Source organism: Trachypithecus francoisi, unplaced genomic scaffold (assembly GCF_009764315.1).
Source record: "Trachypithecus francoisi isolate TF-2019V2 unplaced genomic scaffold, Tfra_2.0 Lachesis_group5, whole genome shotgun sequence".
NCBI classification, from domain to species: domain Eukaryota; kingdom Metazoa; phylum Chordata; class Mammalia; order Primates; family Cercopithecidae; genus Trachypithecus; species Trachypithecus francoisi.
Genome location: NW_022681470.1, coordinates 84,452,393 through 84,478,994, shown reverse-complemented (window position 1 = coordinate 84,478,994; position 26,602 = coordinate 84,452,393). Strand labels below are relative to the sequence as shown.

The 26,602-nt window shown below is 44.8% G+C and overlaps 1 long non-coding RNA gene across 1 annotated transcript; it reads right to left on the bottom strand.

Moving 5' to 3' along the window:
• Positions 1-243: 243 nt before the first annotated feature.
• On the bottom strand, positions 244-24,369 carry LOC117075654. The gene is made up of 3 exons (XR_004434075.1): positions 24,325-24,369; positions 13,382-13,387; positions 244-432 (listed from the first exon to the last, which is right to left on the bottom strand). It is a non-coding gene; the product is annotated as an uncharacterized LOC117075654 (long non-coding RNA).
• Between the last annotated feature and the right edge of the window lie 2,233 nt (positions 24,370-26,602).

The window sequence follows — 26,602 nt, the reverse complement described above, 5'->3', positions numbered from 1 at the left end:
GCACACATGCATGTACACACACGCGCAAACACACACACTACCTGAATCTTAACTAGAGAGGGGAAAAACACAGACCTCCAATTCCTGGGATAGTTGCAACACTGATTTTACAAAATGTAAGGCTGTAAGGCTTTTGGTAATAATTACCAATGCGTGGAACTAATGTTTTTGGATAATTTTTCATTGATTTCTGTATTAAAAACGATTTTGTAAGTTTAACCTGAATTCTGATCAGCACGGGAGTTTTGACCCGCTCCGTTTCCGACCTGGGCCGGTTCACCCCTCCTTAGGCAACCTGGTGGTCCCCCGCTCCCGGGAGGTCACCATATTGATGCCGAACTTAGTGCGGACACCCGATCGGCATAGTGCACTACAGCCCAGAACTCCTGGGCTCAAGCGATCCTCCCACCTCAGCCTCCCGAGTAGCTGGGACTACAGGCACGTGCCACCGCGCCCGGCTAACCTGAATTCTTAAGAATATCTCAAACTCTGGCAAGTGGCAATTATAAAAAGTTTTTTCTTTAAAAAACTAATATATTGTTTGTCACCTCTTTATTAGTATTTAAAGTAATAAAATCCACTTTTACCTTAATATGAAGTTTGTATTTTCAACATTTTCCTTAGAAGGTGAAATGAGGTTCTAATAATTGGAAGATGATATTGACTTTTCTTGACTGGTTCCATGCCTTGACCTTATTTACAACTTTGTTTCAAAAGTTTTCCAACCTGTTTGTTTACTTGCTGCTTTGGCAAGCCTTCCTGAGTTTTTTTCTCTAGGGGCCTAGCTCCTTATAAGCTTGGACTAAGTCTTGTGCCTCTTTCATAACCCATGTCCTCCCCATGCCATGCCGAGTGCAAGAGCTTACCAAGAGCTGGTGGACAGCCCATGGAAATTTCCACAACAGCTGCTCAGCCCCAGTCCCCCCTTCCCAACTGGGACCTGGCCTGCAAGTCCTACCAGCCCAAGGACACTGGGCCTGGCTCTGGGTCAGGCTCTAGGTCTATTTATGCCTTTTTATCTCAGGCTTTGTGCTTTGGCACTCTGCACTCAGGAAACCTCCTCCTATCCTCACCAGTCAACATACAAACACACGTCCTTATCTGGACAAGAGGAGAACAGTGGGTCAGATCCACAAACTCTTTCTCCGTGGCTGCCCAGATGGCCCCAATGTCTCACCACCTTTGGTTCATTCTTCTGGTTGGAGGAGTAAATCTTTTATGGGAACAAAGACTTAGGCCTTCTGCCATCAGACAAATATCTTTATGACCACTGACAAACTTATTAGTGAACATATTTCTCACATGCTTCCCCTTATTAGGAAAAACTGTCTCCAAGGTGGTAGGAACCTCACTCCCCCAATATGTTCCCCTGAGCTCAGCTCTTTGACAGAACAAGTCATCGATAAACCCAACAGCCCCTGCGGGAGCTGCTCAGGGAAGAGCTGAGCCCTTGAGGGCCCAGGAGCACCTGGTACCTGAGGAGGGGTGTGAGGAGCTACCCTGCTCACTGCACTCTCTTCCCAGGCAAGGACTGAGGACGTGAGGAATAGGAGCCAGATAATCTGAGAACAGAGCAGAGCGTCACTGAGGCACACTGTGTAATCTCTCTGGCCTCAGTGTTTTAAGGGGCCAAATTCCTGACCTGTGTACTTAATTCCTTATTTTGTTTATAGTAGTAGTAGTAGTATTTTACTGGTGGCCGTGTTTATTATGTAATTTGGATGTCAGTGGGAGCCTCCCTAGATAAGACTGGTTCAAACTTCTATTCTCCACTCTTTGGAAGTCTAAATTCTGCCTCAAAAGTTTGGCCAGTTCTCAGGAGGGAGGCCAGCGCGGAAGGCGGGCAGAGGCTCACATGTACAGTCACCGCTGGTTCTCAGCCCCTGCATCTGGAGAATTTGGCTTGTGGGCTGCCTCACCATTTGTGTGCTGTCCCTGTCCAGCCTGGCACCGCACCAACCCCTCAGGGGAGTGGAGGAAATCTACGCAACAACTTCAGATGAAATATTGGACACCACTGTTCTCAAAAGCTCTTGAGCCATCCGGTCCCATTAGGATTTTAGGCTGGCTCCCCTCACAGAGTGATCCAGCTGGCTCTCCTCATCCTCCCATCTCTCCTCCCTACCCCTTCCCTTTTGTATTGCTTCCAGAACTCCAAATCCTTTCCCCTTTATTCTGTAGAGTCATTGATTTCTCTACCATTTCTTCTGCCAGACTCAGCCATTCAAACCCACCAAGTTGCAGAGAAGGATGTTCCATTCAGCAAGATCTACCTTCATTACGTACCAGACAACTGTGGTTATGTTTTTTCTCAATTGTATTAAAATTTGAAATACAATTTCTTCCAAATTCTTGCCAAAATGGCAATTCCATTTCTCAGAAAGCAGAGAAAATGATAAAGAGAAGTACCATTTCGGATCTAATTCTGTACCACCAGGGGAACCTGTTGCTAAGATGAGAGTGAGAGAAAGCTCCCTGTCATCCAGGAGCCTGGGACAGCTTGTTTCTGTACCAAGAGTTAGGAAGGAGAATCCCAAGGTATTTGGAGAAAAATTAAGCATGCTTGATTTCATGATCCAAGACAAAGGAAAGACAGCTCAAGCAGAAGCAATGAGGTTATAATTGCAAATGAGCCCAGAATGGGCAAAGAGAAAACAGGTCCACAATCCAACACAACTGTTGGGAGAGGTGAGTGGTTCAGCAGGGTGCTCCTCTTCCACACTACTAGTCAACAAAAGCTCTGGTCTCTTCATCATGTGAATTCCAAGGTCTCCCTGGGTATCATCTCCACTCCATGAGGGGGTCTTAATGGCCAGGCTGGCAGAGGCACACATCACTTCTGCCCATGCTTCACTGGCTGGCCCTCAATGACATGGCCACAGCTGGCTGCAGGGGAGTCTGGGAGATGTCTCCCAGCTGTGTGCCTGGAAAGTAGAGGAGAGCATGAGTTTTGTCCAGTAGCTGACGCTGTCTGCCACACACTCCTTTGGTTTCCCTTATTAAAGAGAATTATGGTCAGGGTGGAAAGTTGAAGAGCACTATTGGAAAGAGAAATTGAAGCTCCAGGTACCGAAGGAGGCAGTAAGAAAGCACCTTGCTGCCTCAGAACAACTCAGGTCTTCTGACCTGTATATGTCATATTCAAGGCTACTGAGGGAGCTCACAGATCAGGAGACTTTATTTTTAAGGAACCTTCATTAACAGAAATACTGCTGGAAGACTGATGAGGCACGCAATGTCTTCCTGATTTTCGAAAAGGCTAAGAAAATTAGAATCTAAAAAGTTTATTAAGGTGAGCTTGACATTAATATGGGATGAGTGGCTAAAAGAGAGGATGAAATGGGTGGCCTTGAATATTCAGAAGGGAAAGAATTGGCCACTAAGAGCCAGCACATGGTCCGGGATAACCTTATTTCCTCTTTCAGAAGAGTTAGCCTTTACAATGTTCATATTCTTAATTTTAATAATACACCTCCAGGAAGTTATTTTGCACAAGAAGATGTTCAGCACAGTTTCATTTGTAATACCAAAAACTTAGATACAAGCTGAAAGTACAGCAACAGGCGAATGGTGATGCAAATTATTAACCATTGATACAATGAGTTATTATACAGCCTTCAAGATTGTTTTCAAAGAGTATTTAATAATGTGAGAAATATTTATAAAAACTCTTAAAAATTTAGAAATATAAAGAAAATGTAAAAAGCAAAACTTAAAAACAGGACTACCATATGAGCCAGCAATTCTGCTACTATAATATATACATACACAAAGAAAATGAAATCAGTATATCCAAGAGATATCTGCACTCCCACATTCATTACAGCATTATTCACAATGGCCAAAAAATGGAATCAACTTAAGTGTTCATCAGTGCATGAATGGATAAAGAAATTGTGGTATATATACACAATGGAATACTACTCACCCTTAGAAAAGAAGGAAATCCTGTCATTTGCAAGAACATGGATGAACCTGGAGACATTACATTAAGTGAAATAAGCCAGGGACAGAAAGACAGATACTGCATGATCTTACTTACATGTGTAATTTGAAAAAGTTGAACTTGTACAGGAGGCTGAGGCAGGAGAATCGCTTGCACCCGGGAGGCAGAGGTTGCAGTGAGTCAAATCGCACCATTGCACCCCAGCCTGGGCAACAAGAGTGAGATGCCATCTCAAAAAAAAAAAAAAATTGAATTCGTAGAAGCAGAGAGTAGAATGGCGGTTGCCAAGGACTGGGAGGCAGGGGTTGGGAAGGTGTTGGTCAAAGGATACAACATTTCAGTTACATAAGAGGGATACATTCAAGAGATCTATTGTACAACATGGTATTGTTGACAAAAAGAGTCAAACTCCATAAGATATTTGAAGAGATTTATCCTGAGCTAACTATGAGTGACATATGACCCATGACACAGCCCTCAGGAGATTCTCAGAACATGTCCCCAGGGTGGTCGGGGCACAGCCTACTTTATATATTTTAGAGACATGAGACATCAAAACATGTAAGATACACATTGCTTCAGTCCAGAAATGTGGGACAGCTTGAAGTGAGGGGACTTCTAGGTTCTAGGTAGATTTAAAACTTTTGATTGGCAATTGGTTGAAAGAGTTATTATGAATAGAAAGGAATGTCTGGATTATGATAAGGGGTTGTGGAGACCAAAGTTCGATCATGCAGATGAAGCCTTCAGGTTGCAGGCTTCAGAGAGAAGAGACTGTAAATGTTTCTTAGCGGACTTAAGGTCTATGTTGATATTAAATGCTCGTTGGCTTTTCCTGAAATCCCAAAGGGAGGAGAGCATAATGAGGCATGTCTGACCCTCCCTTCCCATCATGGCCTGAACCAGTTTTTTAGGCTAACTTTGGAATGCCCTAGCCGGGAGGAGGGGTCCCTTCAGATGGTTGCAGGGCCTTAGAATTTTATTTTTGGTTTATATAATTACAGTTAATAACTATTGTATTCTTGAAAATTGCTGAGTAGGTTTTAAGTGCTCTTACTACAAAAAATGATACATATGTGAAGTAATGTGTGTGCTTATTAATTTGATTTAGCCATTCCACAGTGTAACAACATGTTGAACATGATAAAGATATATATGTCAATTAAAATTTTTAAAAATATTTTTTAAATAAAAAAAAACAGGAGGTAAGTAACAGAGAAGGTATGATTTCAACGATGTGAAAAATACCAACACAGAAAAAAAGCTGAAAGAAAAATGCTGAAATGTTAACAGTAGTTATCTCAAGATGGCAGAATTTTGGTCATTGTTAATTTCCTCTAGGTACTTTCCTGCATTTTGCCACAGTGGGTATGTATGACTTCTACAAATAGGAAAACAAAAAACAAAAAACAAAAAAAAACCTATTTTGTAGGAAAAAAAAAAAATAATGAGACTGGTAGAGGAGGGCAGTGCCACATATATCTAGGCCATCTTGCTTTTTATAAGGCATTTGACAAAATCCTTCACTGATACTCATATACGCTGGTGGATGAAATTGTGCACTAAATTATTATAAATACAGGTCGTTGATAATCCTTGAATGACCATCCCCAGTCCAGAGTTTGGATTCCAGTGACAGAAGCAGGTCCCTGTTCTACTTAATATTTTTACCTGCATTTCAGGTAAACATCTAGAGCTGTGACACTGTCCAGTATGGTATCTATTAGCCATATGGGACTATTTAAATTAATTAAAATTAAAGACAATTTAAAATTCAGTTCCCAGTTGCATGAGACTAATTTCAAGTGCTCAAAAGCTGCATGTGGCTGCCATATTGGACAACACAGATCTGGTACATTTCCATGTTCACAGAACATTCTGTTGGAAAGTGCTGCTCTAGGGTAGGTTTATCAGTTTCACAGAGGACACAGGCTGAAGGAGAATGATCGCCACTCCTAGATGATCATCACAGGCTGGAACAATGAGCCAAACCTAAACAGATGAACTTGAACAGATGTTAAGTATAGTATCCTTTCATGTGGGCTCCAAAATACAACTGCTGATGTATAGCAGAATTGCAGGGGAAAATTAATTGGGTGGAGACAAACTCCATATGCATGTATAGGATAATGCAGCTACCCAAAATAATGAGATCTTGGGCCGAACTAGTGAAGTATAGTGTTCGGAACAAGGAAAGTGATAGTTCCAAGCTATATTGGTCAAACCACATTGAGAACTCAAGTGTTTTTCTTTCAGTGGTATGTTCAGAACTAGCATTGGCTATAATGAAATTGTTTAAATGGAAAGTACTATTTGCATCACTAGGAACTGCTATTGGTCACAAACAGATTGTAGTTAGGAACTACCACAGTGTATGGGGGAAAAGCTGCTGTGAATAGCCCAGCTACTTGGTTTTAGTGGCTGTATGCTTTGTTTACTAAATAAGGGAGACAATGAGTCATAAAAATAATAAAAGTAGTGCTACTGGTGAGAAACAGTTAACAATGTGCTGCTATGGAGAGAGAAAGAGAAAGAGAGAGAGAGAGAGAGACACTACTACACTTGGGTAAAAGCCAGAGGTACTTTCATAGCTTTACAGCAATACTACCACAGCTATAAAAGACAACTTTGTTATCAAAATTCCTACAGGAAAAATAACTTTGTTATTGTACATCTAAAACTTTCTTTTTTGATGGGGTCTTGCTCTGTTGCCCAGGCTGGAGTGCAGTGGTGTGATCATGGCTCACTACAGCCTCGACCTCTTGGTCTCAAGTGACTCTCCCACCTCAGCCTCCTGACTAGTGGGACCACAGGCATGTGCCACCATGCCCAACTAAATTTTTTGTTGGTGGTGGTGGTGGTGTTTGTAGAGACAGGGTCTCACTATGTTGCCCAGGCTGGTCTCGAACTCCTGGGCTCAAGCAATCCTCCCACCTTAGCCTCCTAACCTTGTCTTTTTCCCCTCTTAAAAAAATTTAGTTCTTATATGTTTTGATAATGTGTCACTTCCTAAAAATGCAAATATCATACTATAAGAAAGCAGACAGAATTGTGTTTTTTAGTCCAAATGAAATGCTGAAGTACTTGAGCAAGTCAAGAGAAAAAGGAACGTAATAAATAGAATTCTAGAAACAATGACAAATAAAGGATATTTAGAATCAAAACTAAATATACGTTTCACCATATATTTATGTGCATCCTGGAGAAACAGTATGATTGGAACTGGAATTGGATTTCAGCTCAATACAAGGAAGAACTGTCCAACAGTCAGGTGTGATGCAGTGGGCTGCGGAAACCGTACAGGGAGGTGGCAAGGCTGAATTCCAGAGCCAGGCCAACCTGAGTCTGCATGCTGACGATTTCTTAGTACGTGACCTTGGCCAAATTACTGAGTCTTCTAAGCCTATTTTTTCTTTCTTTCTTTTTTTTTTTTTTGAGACGGAGTCTTGCTCTGTTGCCCAGGCTGGAGTGCAGTGGCCGGATCTCAGCTCACTGCAAGATCCGCCTCCCGGGTTTACGCCGTTCTCCTGCCTCAGCCTCCCAAGTAGCTGGGACTACAGACGCCCGCCACCTCACCCGGCTAGTTTTTTGTATTTTTTAGTAGAGACGGGGTTTCACCGTGTTAGCCAGGATGGTCTCGATCTCCTGACCTCGTGATCCGCCCATCTCGGCCTCCCAAAGTGCTGGGATTACAGGCTTGAGCCATCGCGCCCAGCCTAAGCCTATATTTTCATCCATAAGAGACAATAGCACTACTTCTTAGTGTTGTTATGAATAAGGTGAGATAATGCATGCCTTGTGCATATTACAGTGCCTGGCATAGAGCAAACCCTCCAAAAATGTTATCTAGTATCTGTTATGATTCTTAATGATGGTTAATGGTGACTGAGCTCTGTCTACCGGCAACCTGGAAGTTAAAAAGTGATGTGTGAAGAGGGTTCTACAGTCAAATCCATTTGATAAAGATTGGAGTAATCAAAGTTCAACAGGTTTCTTTACTCTGTGGCTTCTCTGAGGCTTTAATACACAACCCATCATATTTGGCCACAGAACCCTTTTTAATGAAGCACCTTGAGGGAAGTGAGTGTTTTGAATATACTTTGGAAAACACTGAATTACAGGACTTCTGAAATTCTTTCTGACTCTAACTTTGAAAAAGTTGTGAATTTCAAATGCAGTGATGTTTATAACTGGCGTTTATTGAGCACTTACTATGAGCCAGGCACTTTAGAAACGTAATGTCATATTATTCTCTCAGCAACCCTGTAATATTGTTGTCTGCTTTCTACAGTTGAGAAAATTGAGACTCAGAGAGGTTAAGCAGCTTGCCCGAGGTTATACAGCTAACACATGGTGGAACCAGGAATATTACCTTGCCTATCCTTTCAAAGCCCTGCTCCTGTTAGCCAAGAGGCCACATTTGATCAGAGACTGCTGATTTTTTATGTATCATTGAGTTGACTCAACACAATGATGAATATTTGGGGGGTAAAAACCAAAGTGAAGTTGGCATTATAGTAAGGGGGAAAGAGCACAGACCAGGAGCCAGGAGGGTCAGATTTGAACCTTTGTGTTGTGACTTCAGAGCTGATGCCCTTTCCACTGACCAGCATTTGAGCCAGCTCTTTAAGATTGTTGCTTTAAGATTGTTGGGAGAAGTCATAGGAGCCGCTGGCTAACAGGATGTAGGGATTATGTCTATGTTGAATGACTGCAGGGCTTTGTTTTCATTGCTAGAGATCTCCATGACTTGTTCTGATAAAAAATAAAAAATAATGAGGCCCTAGTTTCAGGGAAAACTTCACATATGGCCTTTACTTGCACCTTAATCCAAGGCTAGATAAAAGGTGCCTCCTCTCCCCTTCTCACTTTACTGCATGACAACCACGTGCTCCTGAACAGTAAGTGTTCCAGGGTGCTCTTTCCCTGCAGGCAATGGCAAGAAGGCCTAACCCTTCCAGGTTAAAGCTCAGGATCTGGAAGATGGAATTCTACACAACACGGAGATAATAATGTTCATTCACCAAACATGTCAAACCTGTGATATGCTCAGGTTCTGTCTGCTCTCTCCTGGCCCCTGGGAGGGAGAGTACAGGAGGCCTGAGCCTCCCACAGAACAAGGACCTGGTTTATCATCTTTGCTTCTCCAGTACCACCAGCCAGGGACTCAGTGGGAACTGGACGCTGAAGGCCGACCTGGTGAACACCTGCGCTTGAGGCCCCAGAAGGGGCTAAGGGTGGAATTGGCTGCCCTCATGTGGCCACACTGGAGTGGAGCTAACAGAAGGAGAAATTCAAGGCAAATGGAGGAGTCCCTGGAGACACAAAAGGGACGTGGCTGAAGGACAGCAGAAGTGTAAAGCCACCAGAAACAAGCCGCAGCCTTCTGGAGGGACAATGGTCCTCAAGCGTTTTGGTGTCAGGACCCCTTGAAACTTGTAAAACTTACTGAGGACTGCAAAGACCTTTTGTTATGTTAGTGCTATCTTGTTGAGATATTACAACTGATAATTTTTTTACATTACGTATCAACTTTTTAAAAAATAACAAAAATAAACATTTCATTTTAACATAACTACGTTTTTTGAATATAGCTATATTTTTGCAAACCAAAAAACTGTCCTGAAGACTGGCATTTGTTTACATTTTTGCAATTCTCTTTACTAGAATAAATACAGTATCTTAATAGAAGAGAGCTGGATTCGGCCAGGTGCAGTGGCTCACTCCTGTAATCCCAGCACTTTGGGAGGCCCAGGTGGGTGGATCACCTGAGGTCAGAATTTCAAGACCAGCCTGGCCAACATGGCAAAACCCCATCTCTACTAAAAATACAAAAAATTGCCAGGCATGGTGGCGGGCACCTGTAATCCCAGCTACTTGGGAGGCTGAGGTAGAGAGAATTGCTGAAAACCCAGGAGGGGAGGTTGGGCGCGGTGGCTCACGTCTGTAATCCCATCACTTTGGGAGGCCGAGGCTGGCAAATCACCTGAGGTCAGGAGTTCGAGACCAGCCTGACCAACATGGTGAAACCCCATCTCTACTAAAAATACACAATTAGCCAGGGTTGGTGGCACATGCCTGTAATTCCAGCTACTCTGGAGGCTGAGGCAGGATAATCACTTGAACACAGAGGCAGAGGTTGCAGTGAGCTGAGATCATGCCACTGCACTCCAGCCTAGGCAATAGAGCAAAACTCCATCTCAAAAAAAAAAAAAAGAAAAAGAAAGAAAGAGAAGACAGCTGGATTCTCATATCTGCTTTTGTAGTCAATCCTTTGTGATATCACGTATCATATCATGCAGCTTCTGGACAACTCCTGTGTATACTTGTAATAGAAGGAGAATGGTAAGGTAATGTAGTTTTATTACAAAACAGTTTTGACCTCATGGGCCCCCGGGACCACACTTTGAGAAGCACGGCTGCAGAGTTTAAGCTAAGAACTAACTCTGGCTCAGGGTCCTCCATCAGCTCATCTGATCCTTGGGCAGTGACGAGCCCAAGGCAGGGGGCCCCAGGCAGGGAGGCTGCACCAGACCACCAAGAGGTCAATGCCCACCTGCAACCTGGTGAAGGAAGAGTCTCTGTATTCCTGCCCTCCCACCCACCTCACCATGTTCAGGCTGAATGGCACTGCCGGTGGCCTTTGCTCCAGACTTCCCAGCAGAAATGGTAAAACCAAGTTTTTCTTTTTTCTTTTTTTTTTTTGAGACAGAGTCTCTGTCTGTTACTCAGGCTGGAGTGCAGTGGCGTGATCTCGGCTCACTGCAACCTCCGCCCCCCAGGTTCAAGCAATTCTCCAGCCTCAGTCTCCCGAGTAGCTGGGATTACAGGCGTGCACCACCACACCTGGCTAATTTTTGTATTTTTAGTAGAGACGGCATTTCACCATGTTGGCCAGGCTGGTCTCGAACTCCTGACCTCAGGTGATCCACCTACCTTGGCCTCCTAAAGTGCTGGCTGTGAGCCACTGCGTCTGGCCCAAGTTTTTCCTTTTATTTAATACATTTAATACAGCTGCACTTTGGACATGAGGCAGAAAAATTAGGTAAGAATACTGGCTGAGCCAGGGTCTCCTTGCCAGGGACAAGATGTTTAAAACTCTCTCCAGGCTGGGGGAGGCATAAGTGCAAGAGGAGATCAACAGAATGAAGTGTTGGTAATGGATCTCTGGGAACAGTCCAGGGGTCTATAGTCTCCCTCTAAGGGGGTGGGGTGGTAGAATCCAAGATAATAGAAGGGATTGTGCCCCCTCCTGCCTGGGACCCTGGCTGTCAGGGGTCCTTGACCTACCATGACACAGGTGCTCAAGAGTGAAGATGGCCAGGCATGGTGGCATACGCCTGTAATCCCAGCTACTCGAGAGGCTGAGGCTGGAGAATTGCTGGAACCCAGGAGGTGGAGGCTGCAGTGAACCAAGATTGCGCCACTGCACTCCAGCCTGGGCATCAGAGCGAGACTGTCTTTAAAAATAAAATAAAATAAAACATACAGTGTAGTACTGCCATAAAGACAGACATTGTAGATCAATGAAACAGAAGACAGACCCCAGCAACAAGTCTTGCATACATAGTCAAATGATCTTCAACAAGGGTAAGGGAATAAGAAAAGGACAGTCTCTTCAACAAACAGTGCTGGGAAAACAGGATATCCAACTGCAAAAGAATGCAATGGGACCCTAGCTTTACACTATATGCAAAAATTACCTCAAGCTGGATTAAAGACCTAAACCTAAGACCCAAAACTATAAAACTCCTGGAAAACCTAGGAGAAAAGCTTCATGACACTGGATTTGACAATGATTTATTGGATATGATACCAACAACACAGGCAACAGCAACAAAAATAGACAAATGGGAGTTCATTAAACTTAAAAACTTTCGTGCATCACAGGAAACAATCTACAGAGTGAAAAGGCAACCTATGGGATGGGAGAAAGTATTTGCAAATCATAGATCTGATATATGATAATATCTGATAGATGTTAATATCCAGAATATATAACAAATGCTTACAACTCAATGATAACAAGAAAATAACCCAGTTTAAAAATGGGCAAAGGACCTGAATAGACATTTCTCCAAGGAAGATATATGAATGGTCTTAAAGCATATGAAAAGATGCTCAAATTATACCTCATGAAACCACAATGAGATACCACCTCACACCTATTAGGATTGCCACTATCAAAAAAAAAAACAGAAAATAACAAATGTTGGCAAGGATGCAGGGAAACTGGAACCCTTGTGCACTGTTGGGGAGAACGTAAGATGACATAGCCACCGTAAAGAAACAGCATGGTGGTTTCTCAAAAATTAAATTTTTTTTTTTTTTTTTTGAGACGAGTCTCGCTCTGTCGCCCAGGCTGGAGTGAGTGGCCGGATCTCGGCTCACTGCAAGCTCCGCCTCCCGGGTTTATACCATTCTCCCGCCTCAGCCTCCCTAGTAGCTGGGACTACAGGTGCCCGCCACCTCGCCCGGCTAGTTTTTTTGTATTTTTTAGTAGAGACGGGGTTTCACCGTGTTAGCCAGGATGGTCTCGATCTCCTGACCTTGTGATCCGCCCATCTCGGCCTCCCAAAGTGCTGGGATTACAGGCTTGAGCCACCGCGCCTGGCCTCAAAAAATTAAATCTTATGACCCAGCAATCCCACCTCTGGGTATGTATCTAAATTGAAAGCAGGATCTCAAAGGTATTAGCTCATCCATGTTCAGAACAGCATTATCCACAATAGCCAAGAGGTACAAGCAACCTAAATGTCCACTGATGGAGGATTAGATGAACAAAATATGGTATAAACATACAATGGAATATTATTTCACCTTAAAAAGGAAGGAAATCCTGTCACATGCTACAATATGCATGAAGCTTGAGGACATTATGCATTATGCTAAGTGAAATAGGGCCAGTCACAAACAGACAAACACTGTATGATTCCACTTACATGAGGTATCTAGAGTAGTCAAACTAATAGAAAGAGAAAATAGAATTGTGGTTGCCGGGGCTTAAGGGGGTTGTGGGGGAGAATGGGAAGTTGTTCAATGGGTGCAGGATTTCATATTACAAGATGAATAAGTTCTGGAGATCTGTTTCACAACAATATGAATATACTTAACACTATTATCTGTACACTTAAAAATGGTTACAATGGTAAATTTTATGTGTTTACCACAATCAACAATTTTTTAGGGCTGGGCATGGTGGCTCACACCTGTAGTCCCAGAAATTTGGGAGGCCAAGGTGGGAGGATTACTTCAGGCCAGGAGTTCAAGACTAGCCTGGGAAATACAGCAAGACCTCATCTTTACAAAAAATAAAAAATTAGCCTGGCATGGTGGTGTGCACCTGTAGTCCTAGCTACTCAGGAGGCTAAGATGGGAGGATTGCTTGAGCCTGGGAGGCCAAGGCTGCAGTGGGTCGAGATCACGCCACTGCACTCTGGCCTGGGTGAGAGAATGAGACTTCATCTGTAAAATAAAAGTTTTATTTTAAAGAAAAGAAACCACAATAGAAAGGTGGCAATCAAGGGACCACATGTGGCCCCCGCCCCCCACAACCCTATCCTCTATGTCCTGACATTACAGAGGTCACAGGCTCCCTCACCCTGGGTACTACTCCAGGGAGAAGAGGACAGTGTATACAACAGAATCTAGCAGGTATTAATTAAGATTTATATTCCAGCAGTAGACAAAATGGACCTTAAGTTACAGAAACATAAGAAAGTTATTGTATCAAACGCTGTTAGTTGTTTGTCTGGAGCCTTCCCTGCTCCTCTCCCATTCCTTTCTTTCTAATGGAAAGTGGATGGAACTCTTCATTCTGGCATCCACCCTCCCCCTTGAGACTCAGGATTACGTTCTGATGGGTCTAGGCTGGCCACAACTATCCCACACCCGTTGCCAGTGATTGGCTTAGGCATGGGGATGTGACACAATTCTGGCCAATGAGATTCAGGGAGAAATCTGCCCAGGGGCTTCTAAGAATGGTTTTCATTGACCTTAAAGAAATGACACAGGAAGATTCTCTCTCCTCTCTCTCCCACTGTACTTGGCTTTGTGCAAGTGAGAATGCTAGAGAGGAAAATGCCAGAGAGGAAAATGGAAAGAATGGAAAAAAAAAATCAAAGATGGAATTGAACTGCTGGATAAATCAAACCCAGAGCCACCCTACTCCACTTTGTGTCAGTGAGAAAATAAACTCCTGACTGTTGAAGTCAGGTGGAGCCCCCATTAAGACAAAGCCTACCCTCAGTTTAACCAATATCACCCCCTAAGGCTTCAAGTCCTTGCAGCCAGAAGCGTCCTGGTTGTTTTGTGTGTTTTTGCAGCTGACACCTGTCTGCAGGCATGTCCCACTCCATCCTGTAGTGTCGCCATCTGAAGTCAGGTGCTGTCTCGGAGTTGCCACGCACAGATACCTCTGGCCAGCTCCACTCTGCCATTTGTTTTGCCAACACAGTCCTCTTGGGTCTGTCTTGTGGTTCTGGAAACTAAAAATTATTTCAGTGAATCAGACTTCAAGCCCCTTGAGACCTGAGTCTTTTCATTTCTATATCTCCACGTTGCCTGGAATATACCAAAGTGGGTCATACATTCCCTGGCATGAAGAAGTGAATTTCCTCCTGAGCTCAGAGCATATCCCTGGAAGATTACATCTGTGGTGACTGCTGACTGAGCCCCCCAAGCCCCTCTGTCCTACCCTCAAGGCACACGGTGCTGAGCCTGGGACAGTTGGCTGAAGGTCCTACAGCTGGGGCTGAGCAGGGAGCTCAGCAGGCGCTCCAGGGCCCACCTTCCACATGCCGAGAGTTCTGTGTTCTTCGCTCACACTATGCTTCGTTCTGCTTCGCTCCATTCCCTGCAGTAATCAGCCAATAGCTTGAGTGGCCTTGTCATAGCTCTTAAAAACCATTAAAAGACTATTTGGATCATCTTTACTACTCTCCAAATCCCTAGTTTGGGAATCATGAATTTGTTTTAAACTCTTCACTTTATAAATATGAGAAACAGGCCCACAGAAGTGAACTGACCAGATTGTTATGGCTATTGATAGCAGAATATAACTTAGCTTTCCAGATACCAAATTCCCATTCTATTTCTCTTTTGTTTTGCTAGGAAACTGTCACTGTAAGGGACTATCGCGCACACGCGCATGCACACACACACACACACATACATACTTTAGAAAGATACATTTTCTTTTTTTTGAGACAGAGTCTCAGGTTGTCTCCCGGGCCAGAGTGCGGTGGCGCCATGTCTGCTCACTGCAACCTCCACTCCCTGGGTTCAAGTGATTTTCCTGCGTCAGCTTCCCAAGTAGCTGGGATTGCAAGTGCCCATCACCATGCCCGACTAATTTTTTTTTTTTTTTTTTTTTTGAGATGGAGTCTCACTCTGTTGCCAGGAGTGCAGTGGTGTGATCTCGGCTCACAGCAACCTCTGCCTCCCAGGTTCCAGTGATTCTCCTGCCTCAGCCTCCTGAGTAGCTGGGACTACAGGTGCACGCCACCACACCTGGCTAATTTTTGTATTTTTAGTAGAGATGGGGTTTCACCACGTTGGCCAGGATGGTTCCAATCTCCTGACCTCGTGATCCACTGCCTTGGCTTCCCAAAGTGTTGGGATTACCGGCATGAGCCACCATGCCCGGCTATAGCTAATTTTTGTATTTTCAGTAGAGATGGGGTTTCACCATGTTGGCCAAGCTGGTCTCGAACTCCTGACCTCAGGTGATCCACCCGCCTCGGCCTCCCAAAGTGCTGGGATTACAGGCGTGAGCCACCGCGCCTGGCTGGAAGATACATTTTCTTAGATAAATGAGATGGTAACTAGTAAAGGGTGACACTGGCTAAACTAGAGCAGGTCCTGTTTCAATTTAGTCCCCAGCAGCAGAGCTGAACAGGAACTGAGTGCAGGCAGTTCCCGTGCACCACAGAGAACACCCCAGAGGGGAAAGAGGACATGGCCTGGGATCAGGCTTCCCTCATGCGGCCAGCAGGTGAGGGAATGAATATTTACTGGATGATACTCTAACCCACCGCCAGACTGACATCTGCCAAGGAAAGTCACTCCAGACACCTGATCTAGTTCTTCATTTATAAATGTGAACAGTCAAGCAAGGATCACCAACCATTTTTGTAGAGTTATAAAACAAATGAAAGGACTTAAGATGAACAGATAAACAAAAAGGCTAAAGAAAACTGAGACAATTAAACAGAAAACCTTTCAAGAACTATTTACTCATTTCTCAGTACGAGCTGAGAAGATATTGCCTCCATCAAAAATAACAACTATGAGAGAGGAGCAAGCAAAGATCATGAGTATTTGAAAATTAAAAAAAAAAAAAAAAGATTGTCAAAAAATAAAATCTCAAAAGGCTAGAAGAAAAATTCTAGCATACAGAGGGGGGAAAAGACAAAGGGATACAGAGTAGGAGACAACACTGAAGAGAGACTAAAAAACAATTTCCGAGATCTGACACCAGTCTTGAGGGAATCCCAAAAAGAGAAAACAGAGAAAATAGATAAGGGCAGAAAATTTCCAAGATCTGAATAAAGACTCAAATACTCAGATTGCAAGGACCCAGGGAATGGTGAGCAGGATGGGTAAATGAGAATAAAATCCACATCCCTGACTCTGTGAGTTATCTGTGAATAGTCACTATTTCAGGGTTGGACTGACTTGATCAAAGGTTTTGGGAGCTCTTGGGGCAGAGGTTACTTACATCATAATGTGTGGCCACCTGCCTCCTATTGGCTTCTTTTCCTTCTACATCAAGTGGAGGCCAAATCCCTCTCCAAGTATTATTATACAGAGATATTCAGCTCCCCTTGCTTAAACCAGACCCTGTACTCAGTAGAAGAAAAGTCACTAAACAGGACCCTTTTAAAAAGCAAGGGTAATAAATAGAAAAATATATATTAACAGGTGTGTAATAATCTTGTGTTTCCCTAAGGCAGTCTAAGTGGCTGTCTGTTCCTTCTAATCCAACGAAGGCAGGCAGTATTTGGTACCAGCAGTGGGGATGCACAGAACATACCCTCAGAAGGAACCTGTAAGTGACTATGGCACCATGTCCTTTTGTGGGAGGGGGCTGAGCGAGCAACGCCCCATGCAAGGGTGAAAGTTGATGGTTTGTGATGATGCAGTGTCTGAGTAAACCACCTGTGACTCTGGGGGATGGAGAGGCTATTCCCACTGAGGATGAAGCTTTGGAGAACTCTGTTGACATTTCTTAAGAACCATCCCAAGATAATGAGGAATGCAGTGAGGAAGGAATGGCTGCATTGCTACAAGAGAAAAGGGATGAATTCTGCTCCCAGCTTATTTACCTGGAAACAGATGTGAAAATATTACAATATCCAGCTACAAGAAACACTTTCTTCTCCTTACATCCCCTAGCCTCAAGATCCTGTTCCAATACAATTTTCTGATATATGCCTTTAGGGCTTCACCTTTGACTTGATGCTTCTCATCAAGATGTTTTCTTAAATAAATACACCTCCTTTTTTCTTTTTTTGAGACTGAGTTTCATTCTTGTCGCCTAGGCTGGAGTGCAATGGTGTGATATTGGCTCACTGCAACCTCTCCCTCCCAGGTTCAAGCGATTCTCCTGCCTCAGCTTCCCGAGTTGCTGAGATTACAGGCGCCTGCCACCATGCCCGGCTAATTTTTGTATTTTTAGTAGAGACAGGATTTCACCATCTTGGCCAAGCTGGTCTTGGACTCCTGGCCTCAGGTGATCCATCCACCTCGACCTCCCAAAGTGCTGGGATTACAGGAGTGAGCCACCGTGCCCAGCATACAGCTTCCTTTCTAAGAAGAATTCTGGAGAAACTACTTAGACAAGCTTTTTTGGGGTGTTAAACACCGGAGGAGCAGATTTGGGGTATTGGTGGGAGAGAAGAACAGTGTTTTGAGAACACCTAAGTGGAAGAGATACCAAGTGAGCAGAGATGTCTGACTGAAAGGTAGGCCAGGCTTGCATAAGGCTGCATGTACTAGAAACCCAATTATAATAGTTTAACCAGATAGGGGTTTCTATTAATAACATAAAAGAAGCCCAGGCCAGGCACGGTGGCTCATGCCTGTAATCCCAGCACTTTCAGGAGGCCTAGGTGGGCGAATCACTTGAGGTCAGGAGTTCCAGATCAGCCCGGAACTGGTGAAACCCCATCTCTCTAAAAATACAAAAATTAGCAGGGCATGATGGTGTGCGCCTGTAGTCCCAGCTACTCGGAAGGCTGAGGCAGGATAATCGCTTGAACCCAGGAGGCAGAGGTTGCAGTGAGCCAAGATGGCACCACTATACTCCAGCCTGGGTGACAGAGTGAGACTCCATTTCAAAACAAACAAACAAACAAACAGAAAAGAAGTCCAGGGGTGGCTTCCAGGGCAGCTACTTAAGGAAGTCATCAAGTCTCCAGCCTCTGTGGTTTTCTTCTCTATCATACATGCTTTGCCTGTGACTTTCATCCTGGTGGTCGCTAAGCAGCTGTGACATCTCAAAGCATCACATCTGTGTCCCATGCAAGGAAAAATGGCAGATGACGACTGAAGCGCCCCTCCCCGCCTTTAAAACCGGGAAAACAGCTTTTCTGGAAGACCCAAGCACTAGACTTTGGCAGAGCTGAGCCACATGGCCACTCGTAAGTGCCCAAGACCCTGGGAGATGAGCAATGCTAAATGTGCATGAGGACACTGTGAGCACAGCAGGCTCTGCTAGGAGGGAGAGATACTGGGGAAGGCAACCCGCATGTGAAAGCCACGTGAATGGATAGGATCACACTGGGAAGAGAGGAGGAGCAAGCAGAGAAGAGGAATCAGAACTGAGTCCTGAAAATCTCCTGCACCTAGGGTAAAAGTAGAGAAGCAGGTGGAAAATGGCCAAGGAATGAGCAGGAGGAGGGAAGAAGAGTAGGAAGAAACTGCCAAACAAAATAAAATTGGAGCTAGGTGCGGTGGTTCATGCCTGAATCCCAGTGCTTTGGGAAGTTGAGGCTGGACGATCACTTGAGGCCAGGAGTTCCAGACCAGCCTGGGCAACATAGCAAGACCCCGTCTTGACAAAAATTAAAAAAAAAAAAAATTAGCAAGGCATGGTGGTGCATGCATGTAGCCTCAGTTGAGGCAGGAGGATTGCTTGAGCCCAGCAATTCGAGGTTGCAGTCAACTATGATCATGCCACTGCACTCCAGCCTGGGTGACAAAGCGAGACACTATCTCTAAAAAAATTAATATTTAGGAACTGGATTTAGTAAGGAGAGACTTTATTCAAAAGGATTATTGCAAGGATGGGAAGGGGCAGGAAAGGGGACCACTGCAATAGGGGGAACCCCTGACTGTTAAAATCTTCCAGAGTCTCAAGATCTAGGCAAACACGTTTTTTGGTTTTGTTTAATAGGGGAGTAAACACGACCAGAAAGAACAGATGTGGAGCAGCGGAATGGAAGGGCGGTAGGATCAGATCAGAGGATGTTTGACTCTGGGGCCAACCTCTTCTCCAGAGGGGATGTCTGCTGGCTCAGGAAAGTTAGGGACCTGGGGAAAGGAAGGAAGTTTGGTTAATGAGCATTTGTTCCCATTAATCAGTGGGGAAAAGCACCTCAGCTAATCATTTAGAAAACTAAGAATGGGAATTTGGAGGGTGTGTGTGTGTGTTCTTGTCATAATTAAACAAGGGAGGCATCTAAGAGGCCTAAGTGCTCTGGGAAGATGGCTCTTTGCAGGAAGCTGTCTGCTAGAACACAAAGCATTGGGGGTTTTCTTAACCTTGGCTGTTTCCAGGAGCAAGCGCTGAGACAAAATCCAACATTTTCAGAACCAGCAGAGAGAGGGTCTCATGAAAGCCTTGGAGAAGAAAGTATTTCAAAATCGAGACCACCCATTGTTAGCGTAAGTCACGCTGGAGTAAAAAAGAAAAATCAAAAAACGAAAGAAAAAAACTCAGTGTTTTAATATGAAAACAATACTACAATTTAAAAAAACTTATTTTGATAATTTCAAGCCTATAGAAAGGTTGCAGGAATAGTACAAATAATTCTTCCCGATTCCCCAAATATTTTACTGTATTTGTTTCCCCGTGTGTGTGTGTTCAGCCTCTCAGGCTTCTTCTGTTCCCCTCCGAGTAGGCTCTGGAATACTGGAGGGTGGGGTAGGCAGAGGAAGGTGGCTCTGGGTGGCCAATTGGGGTCTCCTGGCTGTCCATCTCTGCTGGCACCTGTAGGCCCTGCTGGCAGACATTGGAGCCTGATTTCTTGGTTTGGTTAGAGGTGCTTGCAAGCCAGCCCAGCCTCCCCAGCTCTGACAGACCCTTGGCTCAGCGGACACCTCAAACCACTCCATTGCAGTCCAGAGAGGGACTGCTGGCTCTCTACTTGGGGACCTACCACCTGCCCCTCAGGAATGGTGGGAAACTTCTGTCTTGTGCCGCGGCTAAGAGAAGATAACCCCTGCCTACCTTCCAACCCCACTGACTTCCCTTTGGAAGATCGTGCAGGATCAGGTGCTGTTGAGCCTGAGACCTGACTTTCTCCCTGAATCCCAAATGGGGAGCAAGGGGAGAAGGTCTTCCCTACCTCCTCTCTTCTCTCCATCCTTCCTATTCCCAGAACACCCCAGGGCCCAGGGTAAGCCATGCTTTTACTTCCTCTAAATCAGGGGTCCCCAACCCCCAGGCCATGGACCAGTACCAGTCTGTAGCCTATTAGGAACCAGGCTGCACCGCAGGTGGTAAGTGGTGGAGATGAGCATCACCACCTGAGCTCTGCCTCCTGTCAAATCAGTGGCATTAGATTCTCACAGGAGCTCGAACCCCATTGTGAACTGCACATGCCAGGGATCTAGATGGCATACTCCACATGAGAATCTAACGCCTGATGACCTGAGGTGGAGCAGTTTCAGCCCCAAACCATCCCCCCAACCCCTATCTGTGGAAAAATTGTCTACCATGACACCAGTCCCTGGTCCCTAAAGATTGGTGACCGCTGCCCTAAGTCATATCCTCCTCTCTCCAAGGATGGGGCCCCTTCCCTGCCTCCTGGGAGAACCTCTAAGGAGTCTTCCAGGTTTGAGTGTTCAAACCTACCACTCTTATGAAATAACCCAAGTCCCTATGTCTCCTGCCCTGAGGTGACAAGGCTCTTCCTTGGCCTTCTTTAGGGGAAAATTAAAATGCATGGGTCATTTGCAAAGTAGTAGCTTGCTACAACTGTATTTTTCTTAGAGGCCTTCTCTCCAAGAATTAATGTTATCTTCCCCTTTTTTGGTCATTTTAAAAGTCATTCTCATAGGGAAATCTTTGACTTTAAAGTTTAAAACTTAGTAAAATGTAACAAAAGAAAGATATCTGACCAGTCAGCACATGAACAGGTGCCCAACATCATTAGTCAGCACGAGGGAAATGCAAATCAAAGCCACAAAGAGACACCACTTCACACACACATGAATAGCTAAAATTAGACTATGTTTTTTAGTTTTAGCCGAGATGGGGTCTTGCCATGTTGCCTAGATTGGTCTGAAACTCCTGGGCTTAAGTCATTCTCAGGACTCAGCCTCCCAAAGTGCTGGGATTATAAGATTATACCTTTTTTTTTTTTTTTTTTTGAGACAGAGTTTCACTTTTGTCACACAGGCTGGAGTGCAATGGTGTGATCCTGTCTCACTGTAACCTCTGCTTCCCTGGTTCAAGTGATTCTTCTGTCTCAGCCTCCTGAGTAGCTGGGATTACAGGCACCTGCCACCACACCCAGCTAATTTTTGTACTGTTAGTAGAGACAGGTTTCACTATATTGGTTAGGCTGGTCTTGAACTCCTGACCTCAGGTGATCTGCCCACCTCGGCCTCCCAAAGTGCTGGGATTACAGGTGTGAGCCACCATGCCTAGCCTCTGTTGGGTGTTTTGAGTGGCCGTGACAGAAGGATGGCAGCCCATGCTTGCTATCCATTACACACTGCACGGAGGACCTATTTCTACTAGTCAAGAGCACCTATTCTACAAACCACATACCATGGGTTAGTATACCAACTACTCCCTGCTTGACTTTGGGCAAGTCAGTGATCTCTGTGCCTTAGTTTCCTCATCTGCAAAATGGAAATTAGAATAGTAGTTACCTCCTATTGTTACAAGAATTGAAGGTAAACCCATTTAGTGCGAGCCTAGCACAAGGTTGGCCCTGGGTAAGGGTTTGCTACTGTCACTGTTACTCTCTAGAGAGTCCACAACCACTGTCTCAAGGTCCTTCCTAAGGTGTCCAATGTTGCACACAGCAACACAGCACTTCTGCTTATATCCAACTGGCCATTAGTCAGATGTACTGACAAGTATCTCCTGGCTGCCTCCAGGGAGCTCTTGTCCAGTGTCCTCAAAGCTTCCCCACAACTTTCTGGCCATTCACTCAGACTGGACCCTTCCTCCCTACCACCATTCAAAGCTGTCCCAAAATCCACTGTCCCTCACACCACCTTTCCCAAGTAGCTGAAAGAAAGGTGGTGATTACAGGGCCCTACCTTATCAATGGGTGACCCCAGGTCCCTGCCTCCCCATTCAATTCACATAAGCATAAAACACATCACCGAATCACAAACCACAGGCATGCTTCTACTTTGGATAGTTTGATTGACTTGCAATCCACATACACTATGCTGTCAGGCAGAAAAATGTCCACAGAGGGGGCAGGGAGGTGCACATGGATCTGCACCTCATCCTTGGCCACTCTAAGCCACTTGCAGGCGTTCTGTACAGAGCTGATGGTGGCAGCCGTGGGGGGCCACAGGGTCTCCTTAACCACTGACCGCTCTGAGTGCTGGTCCAGCTCCATCACCCTCCCCTCATTTTAACCCCAGGATGGAGGTCTACCTTAATCCCCACTGCTCTCATCTGCTGCCTCTCAGGGCCCATTTCCACCGTCTTTGAAGACATCAGCTTATGGTTCACATGATCCCTCAACACCCCATTTTCTCGTTTTTTGGATAACTTCATCATCTATGTTGTGAACCAAAAGACACGCCATAACCACGTATCCCTTATCTTGTTTAGGTGGATATACGGTCACTTGAAATAAAGACATTTCCCCAGTCTCTCAGTCTCAGACAGGTATGGCCATGGGACTAATGGCCAACTGAATATAGGCAAAAGTGCTGTGTGCAACTTTGAGACGTGTTTTTAAGAAGAGGAAATGCATCATTTTCTAACCTCCTTTCATGCTAGATGGAGTGTGACTTGACGGCCAGTGTGCAGCAGTCAGCCTAGGTCATGAGGTGAAAGCCACTTACTGACCTTGAAAGAAAAAGAGGCGTCTGGCCCCTGATACCATGCACTATTGCATCCTCTCCAAGCTGCCTGTGCCTGTGAGAGGATTCTAGCCCATCTTGTTTAAACCACAGCAGTGACCTAACCCTTATTGACTCCCACCACCATTCCACACTATTATACTTCTGTAGCTTTATACTATTTTAGGAGATATGGTGTAGCTTCAGATTTACATACCCTCTGCCTCTAGAATCTCAGGAACAGATTTATTTAGGAGAGGCCCCATCTTCTCTTTTCACCACCTAAGTTTTTCTGCTTCAATCACCTGGTGAGGCATTGGCCTGCGAGAGAGCAAGCTCTGTTAACAGTAGAGAGCTTAGGAACCCATCCACCCACTTACAGAAACTTGGTATATGTTAGGAGAGTTCTACAGACCAGCGAGAAAGGAGAGATGTTGAGTAAACAGTGCTGGGACAACTGGTTACAAACACAGAAAAACAAAATTAGGTCCCTACTAAATACAATCATAAAAATACATTTCAGATGAACTTACGAAAAATCTTATTATGAGATTAAAAATTCAGAAACCTTTGAGGGTAGGGAAGGATCTCTTAAAACAAGATTCAATGGCATAAGCCATATAGGCAAAACACTGATAGATTTAACAACATTAACATTTAAAAATTACTTGGGTCCAGCAAAACACTCTTAAAGGCAGGGAAGAGAGACAAGCCACAATGTACTAGATATTTGCAATGCATATAATTAATCAAAGATTAGCATCTCTCCAGAATATATATTTTAAGAGGCTTAAATACCCATAAGCCAAAAAATTCCAAGTGAAAAATGGGCAGAGGATACGAACAAGTTAACAGAAGGAACCTTGGGCTGGGTGTGGTGGCTCACGCCTGTAATCCCAGCACCTTGGGAGGCCAAGGTGGGCGGATCATGAGGTCAGGAGATCGAGACCCTCCTGGATAACACGGTGAAACCCTGTCTCTACTAAAAATACAAAAAAACTAGCCGAGCTTGGTGGCAGGCACCTGTAGTCCCAGCTAAACTACTCGGGAGGCTGAGGCAGGAGAATGGCGTGAACCCGGGAAGTGGAGCTTGCAGTGAGCCAAGATCGCACCACTGCACTCCAGCCTGGGTGATAGAGTAAGACTCTGTCTCAAAAAAATAATAATAAAATAAAATAAAAAACAGTGAAGGAAACTTGTACAGTCAATACACATATGAAAAGATACTTATAAAACCTAAAGGAAATGACACCCATTCAATCAGATAAGATGAAAAGTCTGATGACGCCAAGTATTGCAGAGTTAGGGAACTCTCAGGTTGCTGATGGGAGGATAAACAGACACATGCTTAGAGGGCAATTGGGAATGTCCAATTGGGGGAATTCCAATACCTCCTCAAATCTACACAATGTGATGGGATGCTCACTGCAGCACAGCTATAATACACAAACACTGTAAAACCCCTACAGGTCCATCAATAGCATATAAACAGTAGAACTCATACAATGGAACACTATACAATAGTTAAAATAACTGGGCTGGGCACAGTGGCTCACGCCTGTAATCCCAGCACTTTGGGAGGCCGAGGTGGGTGGATCATCTGCGGTCAGGAGTTTGAGACCAGCATGGCTAACATGGTGAAACCCCGTCTCTAATAAAAATACAAAATTAGCCAGGCATGGTGGCGGGCACCTGTAATCCCAGCTACTCAGGAGACTGAGACACGAGAATCATGTGAATCCAGGAGGTGGAGATTGCAGTGAGCCGAGATCATGCCATTGCACTCCAGCCTGGATGACAAGAGCAAAACTCCATCTCAAAAAATAAATAAGTAAATAAATAAAAATAACTGAACTGGAGCTATATTTATACATGCCTCCGGAATGCAATATTTATAAAAATTATCAAATATGTACAATATAACATTTCTGTAAAGTTAAGAAAACATGCCAACATACAAAACAAAACTAAAACTAACCATAGATGGGAAGGACAGAAATCGACTTCAGGACAGGAGGCACAGGCAGCAGGACTGGTGCCACATATGAACAGGACTTCAGAACGTGCATTTTATTTCTAAAGACAAATCTGGAGCAAATATGGAAAGATATTAGTTGACTGGTTACATGGGGGAGATACAGGTGTTTGAACACCAGTGCCCTGCTCGTTTGGCATGTTCGAATGCTATCTCTTACAAATTATCTCATTTTTCTTCTTTGTTGCTTGTGTTCTGGGTTCCCTCGTCTCCCAGCTCTCTGGGGACCGCCAAGTAGCATCTCCTCTAGTGTCTTTGCTCTCTCCAATGCTCTTCCCTCGTCTTCTCACATGTCCTTGTTTTCTCAGTCTTAACACTTCACCCTAACCATCACTGGGCCCCTTCATTTCTTCCTCCCTTGCTGTCTACTTAAGGGCCCCCCACTTCTGCCTTTACCTCTCAATGTGGTCTCCACCCAGCACCCTCTGGCCAGGCCTTTGAAAGACCTCATCAAGCTTAATGATTCAAAACAACATCCAATCCCATCTTTGGAAACCCCACCCTAAAACTGCTCTTCTGAAGATAAACACTGCCATAATTGCCAAATTGAATGGGCTTTTCAGTTTTTCTTTCCCCATAACCTCTTGGGAGCCGTCACCATCAGGGACCATCCCTGTCTGCTTTATCTGCTCCCTGCTGTGGCTTCCGTGATGGCAATGCCCCCCGTCCCGGGTCTCTGACCTGCACTACTAATCGGTGGGATTCCACCTGCCAGTGTTCGGCCTCCTCCGTCCTCCCTTCTTAGGGCACCACATTTTCCTCTGCCCTTCCTCAAACAGCCTGGGGGAAAGCAAGCTCCTGTCAAATGTCGAGATATACAATTCTCATTCCTCTCATAATAAAGACACATTGCCCTGGCACTCATGCTATTCCTGGAACAGGGAGACGGGGCTGCCAGTTTGAACCCCAGGGCACACTTGTGTCTTCTCAGCTGTCTGACATACGTAACACCTGCTTGATCTCAGCTCACTGCAGCCTCAGCCTCCTGGGCTTAAGTGATCCTCCCACCTCAGCCTCCAGAGTAGCTGAGACTATAAGCGCACACCACTATGGCTAATTTTTAAATTTTGTTTCGTACAAAGTCTTGATATGTTGCCCAGGCTGGTCTCAAACTCCTGGGCTCAAGTGATCCTTCCGCCTCGACCTCCTGAAGTATTGGGATTACAGGTGTGAGCCACTGTGCTCAGCAAGAGGCACTTCTGAGATTCTCTTTACAACCCATGATTGATGCACGGAGAAGGCAAAGCCCACCTGTCCACTCTCCTGCCACAGCTCCCAGGGCCACAGCCAGAGAAGGAAAGGAGAGTGGTTTCTGAGCTCAGGCCCTCACAGGCTTCTACAGAGGGTGAACACTT